This window comes from Rhodnius prolixus, unplaced genomic scaffold, assembly GCF_049639745.1.
Source record: "Rhodnius prolixus isolate KJV_2025 unplaced genomic scaffold, Rpr scaffold_3, whole genome shotgun sequence".
Taxonomy (NCBI): domain Eukaryota; kingdom Metazoa; phylum Arthropoda; class Insecta; order Hemiptera; family Reduviidae; genus Rhodnius; species Rhodnius prolixus.
The window spans coordinates 15,948,264-15,956,927 of NW_027411603.1; the positions used below are offsets into that span (position 1 = coordinate 15,948,264).

Genomic DNA, 8,664 nt, shown 5'->3' on the forward strand with positions numbered 1-8,664 from the left:
AAGGATGCTTTAAAAAAAGAAGCTGGCTTTTGGGATAGTTGCTTAGAAGAGAAAAATATTAAAATATTTCCACTTTTTTCTGGAAAGGAAGTCATATTTAACAAAATAACTCAAATGTTTAAAAGCACTATTAGAAAACTTTTATCATTATTTCTCTAAAAATGAAGATCTAGGTAAAGGTTTACTCTGGATTAATAACTTTTTTGGAATTGATCCCTGCAGAAAAAGAAAGGTAATATATATAAAGGTAAAGGTAAAATATAAGGTAATTGCCTTTTGACATCACTCTGGTTCAAACATAAAATACGATCATTGTCTTATACCTGCCAAGTTGAGGATAAATAATTAATAACATCACGTAAAATGCAAAGGTAAAGAAATGATTTAAGGAAATGAATGAAAACCCAAAAGCAAAACACACCTAATTTTGAAAATCTTGAGAATTATTAAAATTACTGCAGCAATTGAGCAGTTAAGACTGCAACGCAAAGTTGTGTTGCGGAACTGCGTTCCATTGCCGTTCTAGGCGTTTTATATTACAATCGACAAAATAGTGAATTTATAATAAAGTGCATTTATTTTTTTATTATATATTTTGTTATTTATATTTTTTTAAATACACCAGATAAGCACTGAAAAATAGACACTTTACATTTATTAACTTAAAATAATAACTGCTTGAAAAATAAATTTTTAAATTAAATAATGAAATTAAATTAATTTTGCTACACAAATAGTAATTTCATTATTTACCCAAGAACCTGGCATAATCTTTTAAGCATATAAAAGGAAAAAATAATGCTTTCGCTTCTAATTATTACAAAATCCATTAAAGGAATTAAAAGAAGATTATGTTTGCAATTATATTATTGTATTACAGGAAAATTAAATAATTTAGTTCTCTAAATACTTTTCAGTATTTGGTTTATATGTCCAATAGACCATTTTTAATTAAAAATCAATTTAAACTGGATTTAATTAGTATATTACAGAAATGTGAGGTCTTTGTATTTTTGTTTTGTAAATAAATTTAAAGAGAATTATCAGAGACAGTGATGTCGGTCTCCTTTAGAGATTAATTTAACAAAACTGCTTTGAACAAAGTTTGCATACTCTACTAGCAACTGCTTCTTATAATAAACACAAAATTAAAGTTTGGCAGCACACTTCATCTGAAACTTATACTACTACGAAATTTCGATGTTTATAATATTATCATTATAATAGTTTAGGGCACGACCCAGTAGTACTTTGAAATATCTCACAAGAAAGGGCATATTTATTTAAGAAAAATTAAACTCATTTGCTTAGGATATGAACATGTAAACAAAGAGAATTGACAAGAGTTGGCTCCAAGATTAATCGAGAATTGGAACGTTCGACAATTACAGACACAACTAACTAGTGTTGAGTCCTTGCCAATAATACTGAAATTAAATCTTAGTATAAGAACTGTATGGCCTTATTTAATGCCAAAAGTGTATGTAAAACGGCCAATTCTACGTTCCTTCATAAAAAAAAAAACAAATTCAAATTTAATATAAATAATTTTCCCTGAATTATTCTTCCCCAAGAAAATAAGAACTATTTTTACGGGTCTTGCTGGATGTGGGATAAGCTTTCGACTGGGTGTGGCTCTTTCAAGCTCAACTCCTTCCCGACACTTACTAACTCATCCTTAAATCCTACCTGTCGAATAGCCATTTTAAGCGCGATGTGGCTTTGCATTCCCAATCATGACACCCCTATTCTAGCTGGCGTTCTACAAGCAGCACCCTAGGCCATATCGTACGGTAGTCATTACTACACATCCTACAACAATGACTATAATGATCCTTCACTTACGTAGACGACTGCGCTATACTGAACTCACATCCTGGCCCCTAGGTAGCCTCTTAAAATATGCAAGATATCTGGTACTCACGCTAGAGAATAAAATTAAAAACGTATTGTACACAAATTATGTTTACATTGAGATGAATAAAATGTCCGTCTTAACAAATAAAAAACCAATATTCAAGCAAGTCCGCCATCTGGGATTTTACGTGAATAGTAGGCTAACTTGGAACCCACATTCACGAATGAAAAGATAAGAATTGAACGGAATATAGCCAACTAGTCAGCTACATAGATCGAACTCGTCAGTGATTGACAATCTACAAATTACTTCAAAAAGACCAAATTCAATATACTTCGGGGAACTGTAGTGGTCCACCAGAGCTCGTAACATCCAGGGAAATACTCATTTCGTTTCAAAGTTCTCAGACGAAATGTCTATGCTCCTTTCTAAGTTTCCAATGATATCCACCATAAAGACCCCAAACTTATCTTTGTTTCCAATTTAATCCGCTCACGTTTACTTTCTTACCACACTAATCTATCAGCCATCCTCGTATTAATGTAACTTAAGCCCTCTTGTACCTCCCGCCTAGGTAACCCACCACACCTCCTTTATACGACGGTGGCCACGTGGTCTGCAAATTTGATCACTCGATTTCTCAGCTCCTGGAATGTTCCAGGAATGGCTAGTGCTCCTCGTCACACCACAGCATTGAGACGCGGCACGAGGGTATTAACTAAAGGTCTATAGGTCCAAAAAAAAGGCAGATTACATCTCTAAGTGAATTCGCTTGGAAGAAGTTACGTTTCTTACATGGTATAGAAACTGAACCCAACTTCCAATTAACTTTTAATTAGCGTTACCTTGGAGTTGTATAAGTTCCCTTGCTAGTTTACCAAATCGATAAAAATATAACTAACGCTTAGAACTTGTACATAAATAAAATATAAAATTGTTAATACTTAGTGAATGTAGTGAAGATAAGTAATTCGTAAATTTCCCTGCAACTTGTTCATTACCTATACGTTACTGATATTGGAAAAAATGTGTGGAAGTTAATTAACCAATAATCGGACCACTCTTCACAATAATCTTAATTTAATTATAGGTAATTAGTGATGAATTGTAATGCTCCAACAATAATTATTGTTATTTAATATTAATAATAATATTTAAATAAGTTTCTTAGTTTGCGATTCGTTCCTTGAGAAGCATTTTATTTCTATGAGAGTATTTGGGCTATAGTCATGATGCGCGTGATGTATTAGTATGATTCAGTGGTTGTTATAACTTCGGTTTACAATTTACATGTAGGTTGTGACCCAGGTTCTTCAGGATATTAATAGATATTCTGTTTGCTCCACGCTAATATCTAATTTTAAATATTTCTTAACGCCAGGTAATTTCGTTTTTAAATCATGCTCTTCACTATGCTTCACAAATACTCTAAACAATACTTCCATTGATTGAAATAAATTTGTAAAGGATCTTGTTTCTTAATAAAATCGAAAAAATTTTTAAAAAAAATAATAGATTGTAGTAATAAGAGTTACAAAGCATAGGTACTATGTATTTTTTCTAAGAATTTCCAAAAGGAAATTGTTTTCTTTGGCCCTCGCACCAATGCGCGAAAAATGAACGGACATGAATTAATTTATAAGTAAAAAATTAACATTTTAAATTTATAAAAACAGTTCTAGGTAAATAAATTTTAATCACATTTTGTTCCCATACCTTTTTTTTCATCAGAAAAGATGTCCTTAATTTCTTTGTCATGATCTATCAATCTAAGGTTTTGCCGATAATTGAAAATTTTGTAATAAAGGTGCTTTTTTGTAGTAAAATATTTTTAATAATTTTGTAATAGAGATAAAACTTTTTCTAAACCTAAAAATTTTTGTATCTAAAGTTGGATTCTTTATCCATGTCAAATAGGTAGCTTATGTTGATCTGTAATTATTAACAGATAAATATGGTCTCAAAGATCTAGAACATGTACATTATATCAGAACACCGTACATATTTACTTGGGCGAGATACCTGAATTGCTATCCACAAATATTAATAAATCATGCGTTTGTATTGAGGATCTCTCCGCAGTAGCTGCGACGCTAAATCAAGCCACGATAAGCGAGTCCCAAATTGGTTATTAAACATAATGTGTAGCCATCAAAGCGACTTGTCCAGTTCAACCCTTCCTGGCTGTGTTCACCACAATTTATGTAATCTCGCATATTCACCTCGCACAGATACCTCAAATACTATAGCCTGAAGAGAAAAAAGAAATTATTGGTTTTAAGGGTGATTACAATAAAAACAGGAAAAATCGATTTAATATTCTCTAGAAGACAAATGCTTGAGAAACCAATGAGGACTTGCATCACTTTGTTTATTGATTTCAAGCCACAATATAATGGTTTACTCTGCGGAGATAAATAAATGGAGTAACCAATGGTGTTATTATTGTTGTTTTCTTTCTCGGATTTTTCTATTTTCAATCAAACTGTGACAGCCAATTAGCTACTTAATTGACAAGATGAGAAACATAGAATAAGTAACTGGATGCGCGTAACTTTCTATTTTTTGTTTTTTAATTAAGGCTACTACAATACCTGAGATCATTAGCACCTGAAGCTATACATTGCACTGCTGGTCTCATTCACCTTGGTTTTGTTAATTGCAGAATCTAAAATATCTACTTACAAGATGCTTCATTCAGGTCACCTGATTTTTTGCATCTTCATTAAGTCATTTATTTCGTTTTTATTCCCAAATATACCTTCTTAATTCCTTTGTTTAATTCTTTCACCTGTTCGTTCTTAGTGCCTGCATTATATGGACGCATGGGTTGTCTAAGTATATAGATCTCTATATATAATTCTCTTTAATTTTTATGTCATGAGGAACAGAAAATGAAATTTTGCTGGCAATTTATATACAGGGTCCCAGTAATCTAAACAAAGAACATTCTCAGAATTATATTACTGTACAATGATAGGATCGCATGATAATGCATAAAAGGACTTTACATCGCAAACAGCTTCTTTCATGTGGGACATTTATCAAAGAATATTAAATCTTCATTATGTGTACATGGTACACGACCCGTTTAAAATTTCCTTATCTAAAGTGAATTATCTTTTCCATTATATTACTTCAACATGTACAGCTTTCAATTGTTTATTCTTTTATAACAAATGCTTGAGAATGAATGTACTACATATTTATAAGATCCCGTTCTACAACTATTGAAACCTAATTGCAGGTTCTATGGCAATGCTGCTTTTAGTTATTACAGAATTTCCTATGTTAACAAGAAATTAATTTCGTAGGTTTGTCTAATTTAGGAAAGACAAAGAGCCTGCAGTTAAAGTACGAATTCTCAGCCCCTCATTTCTATTACTGCTTCTCTCTTTGAGTCCCTGGTCAGACAGTGTCGTCTGTCACTGGCGGAGTTAGCTTCTGGTCTTCACTATATAAGCTGGGTTGACATACTCGTTTACATAATTTCAAAGAATTGTATAATTCGTATAAATATTTAACCAACAATCATATAAAATTCCTCTGGTCAATCACATTTGATTGACACATTATGTGGTACATAGACATCATTATGTGGTAATGGGCTTTTCGGAAAATGGGAGTCAACTGAGATAGTGTATTGAATGGATAATTAACGAGACTGGTGCTGATTGAAAGTAATTTGAAATAGGGTATCACGAAAAGTATCACTGCGCCATTTTGGACAGTGTCGTCTGTTGTCAGCACATATGATGCAGTCTTGTTTTGGTAAAATTGTAGTAGCCTTGTAAAATGTAACTACATGTCTTGGTTGCCAACTCATTTGTGTTCTAAAGAAAAATTAAGTGGGGAAATTTGCGTTTAGGCAATTGAGTGAGAAAAGTTGTGCGGCAAGGCTGTGGAAAAGTTGGGTTATTACCTTTAAAGAGTGAGAAAAAAGTGGTGCAAGAAGGAATTCGAATAACTGGAAGAATGAATTAAGTCTACATTGTCAGATTTTCAGGTAAACGAAAATGTATTGTTTAGTTATTACGAGGGTTGCCTGACGCCCATCTTTGTCAAGCTATGTCGTCTTCGTCAAAAGGCATCAGCTTTGCTAGGTAGCAAGATCATAAACACCAGTTATACTCCAACTCCGGGCATGCCACAGCACAAACACCTTTATTGAATATTAGAGCTCTTTCTAGCTAGCTCGAACCATTAACTAAAACATTGTGTGCGTTAAAACAAAAGCGGTTTGTAACTCTCTTACCACTTATTGACTGCAACCCTACAGCAGCTTATTGCTGACTTGGTAGGCACTAAACGCCTTTCCTCCCCTCATGCCGTGAAAATTTCTATTTCAAAATTTCCTTTACCGGAATAAGTTAAAGTCAAGACCTTGGCTAAGGTAAAATAATCTGAGAATGAAACTAGTCTTATAGTCTTTCAACACTCAAAGTAGAATTCAGTGTAAGTACTGGTAAAAAAAGAACATCTATAGCCAAGTTTTGTAAGTTGCTTGAAATTAAATAAAGCTATTAAACTAACAATTCATTCCTACTTTAAGAGTGATTTGGAAAATGTAATAACTAGATATTGCTCATCTCATGAAAAATAAAAAATACTTACTTTTCCTCTCTAAATGTCTACTTTGCTCTTCCTAGCTAGTCCATTTGGAAAAACATAGAATATTAAAACTGTTCGGCATTAGGACAGTTGTGTAATGGTTGATCGTCAAAAACCGACTAAAAAGCGTAATGTTTTCCAAATTATAAATTATGAACGTCAGGCATGCTATCGGGATGAAATCACTGATATTATCCATCACAGTAGTATTCAAGAAATATTATCTTTATAGTTACAAAACTCAAATAAAAATTCCTCAAATTATTTTATCAGTTGAAGTAGTAAATCACTTAGGTTATCTCAGGAGGAAAAATATCAGTTTTTAATATTACATAGGTACTAATTTTATGCTTAGTTTTCATGTTCATATCTAATCTTAATAGTAATATTTCAACGGTATTTGGGGCAAACGCCCTAGCATGTAACTATTGTAATAGAATTACATAAGTCGTATCAATCAGTTGAGATTTGTAGCTTGACTTGCCCTAGTTTAGTAAAATAGGTATATCTTCAAGGCCACTTGAATATGGATTGTTTTTTTGTTTTTTTTTTCAGAGAAGTTAAAAACCCCGATTCACCAGCAAACCGCACTAAAAAAAAGGCAGTGATGTGCTTTTTTTGTTTCCAAGTTGGAAGTTAAAGCTTGATTTTCTTAAAGTGGCAATAAATTATTATTTATTGAACCAAGATCTAAGTTCATTAATTGAACTTTTACATAATTTGGTGGAAAATAAACTTTCATCAACTTTGACTTCTAATAGCTCCCTCCATCCCTCTCTCTCATACTCTCCTTCTCTCTCTTTGTGACGTGTAGGAGAGGTTCTTTTGCAGTTTTTTTTTTTTTTTAATTTTAATGAACTTTCATATTTACTTATGCAAAACGACTTTTATCAAATCATCAAAAATAAGTATGTACAATGCAAATATGTTTATCTGGCATTCATGAAGAACATTGCAGATCTTTTTTAATTTAAGTTGCCATTATTTAATCTTCCCCCTCGCTAGACTACAACCTTGAACTGTGAGGATCATTTTTGTACATTTTATTTACCAGACTTCATCTCTGTTTTATGATGTTCACTTTGATTAGAACCTCTTTTCATAAACCGGGTTGACGCAACCCGGATAAAGCAGACACTTAAGAACAAATTTTTTGCAGTTCATTGCAGTACTTAGGTTAATTATTTCAATCTGCTCCGCCAGCCAACCTCACAAAAAAGAGCCACTGGTGTGGTTCTTGTCACAAGATATGAACACAAGATTATTAAAGTGCCTAAAAATTTAACTCAGACCAATTCAACAGAATTCAATTGCGGTAGATTTTCAGAAGAAATATGATCTTTGAAACGTTTCTAATTCCAACGTAGCAAAAGTATTCAGACTCGAACTATATTACAGCTGATTTAATCAAACAACAATCTCAAAATTACCTTCATATCCACAATAATCAAAGATCATTGTCTAAAAAAATCACCAAATCACGTGTCGATTGCAGAAACTTGCACTAATAGCCGATTGCTTTCGTTTTAAAAGCACGCTTCAAGAATAGCACGCCATTCTTCAAGTTATTCTTAAGATAGTAAAAACGCTCGAAACCAGTCAGTGGCTAGAAAAAAACAAGCTGTTTATGAGGTTTCTCATCAGTTTACCCAACATCTTTTCTCACGAAATATTGCTGGCAATACTTAAACGCTATTTAACTCGAGAATTCTTGCCTTGATACCATTTCTCTAGGCTTCCTCATAGAAGACTTTATCTTTTAGGGTATTGGCTCTTTAGTAATGTCAAAAAAGAAACGAAAACTCTTCTAATGTATAGCCAGCGCTTTCGCGTTTTCTGTGGAAACTTGAGCCAAGGTTCAAGCTAAAAATAAGGCCCAGACTCTCAGATGTATAACCAAAAGAGAAAAAGAAATCAGGAGTCTCTTCGCCGAGCACAAGGGTATTAACAGAAGATTTATAGATTGGTAAGAAAGTGCCTACTGTCAGGCAGCAACTCCCTAACAAGAGCGAAGAAGGATAGTTGGGTCAATGTCAAATCTTTTTCGTAGACAGAATCAAAGAGTTACAGACTATGTATAGTCTATGATGCATGTGCAGAGGGCTCTTTTGGAACCTTTTATAAACTATAAACTTTAATACACTCTTACATCTTGCTAATCAGCGTCAAATATTTTTTCACCAGTTCGCGAACCG

General features: G+C 32.9%; 1 protein-coding gene across 2 annotated transcripts in view; it reads right to left on the bottom strand.

The window, feature by feature from the left end:
• LOC141453707 (uncharacterized) overlaps nucleotides 1-6,690 on the bottom strand; it is a 35,689-nt gene extending 28,999 nt beyond the window's left edge. The window contains exons 1-3 of one of the 2 annotated variants that reach the window (XR_012458130.1): nucleotides 6,473-6,690; nucleotides 4,453-4,793; nucleotides 3,667-4,108 (exon numbers count right to left, since the gene is read on the bottom strand). The gene's annotated coding sequence lies outside the window, so the exon portion shown is untranslated. Of the gene's footprint in view, nucleotides 1-3,666; nucleotides 4,109-4,452; nucleotides 4,794-6,472 lie in introns of those variants that run through there. The other variant, XM_074127235.1, reaches the window with a different exon arrangement.
• Nucleotides 6,691-8,664: the final 1,974 nt, after the last annotated feature.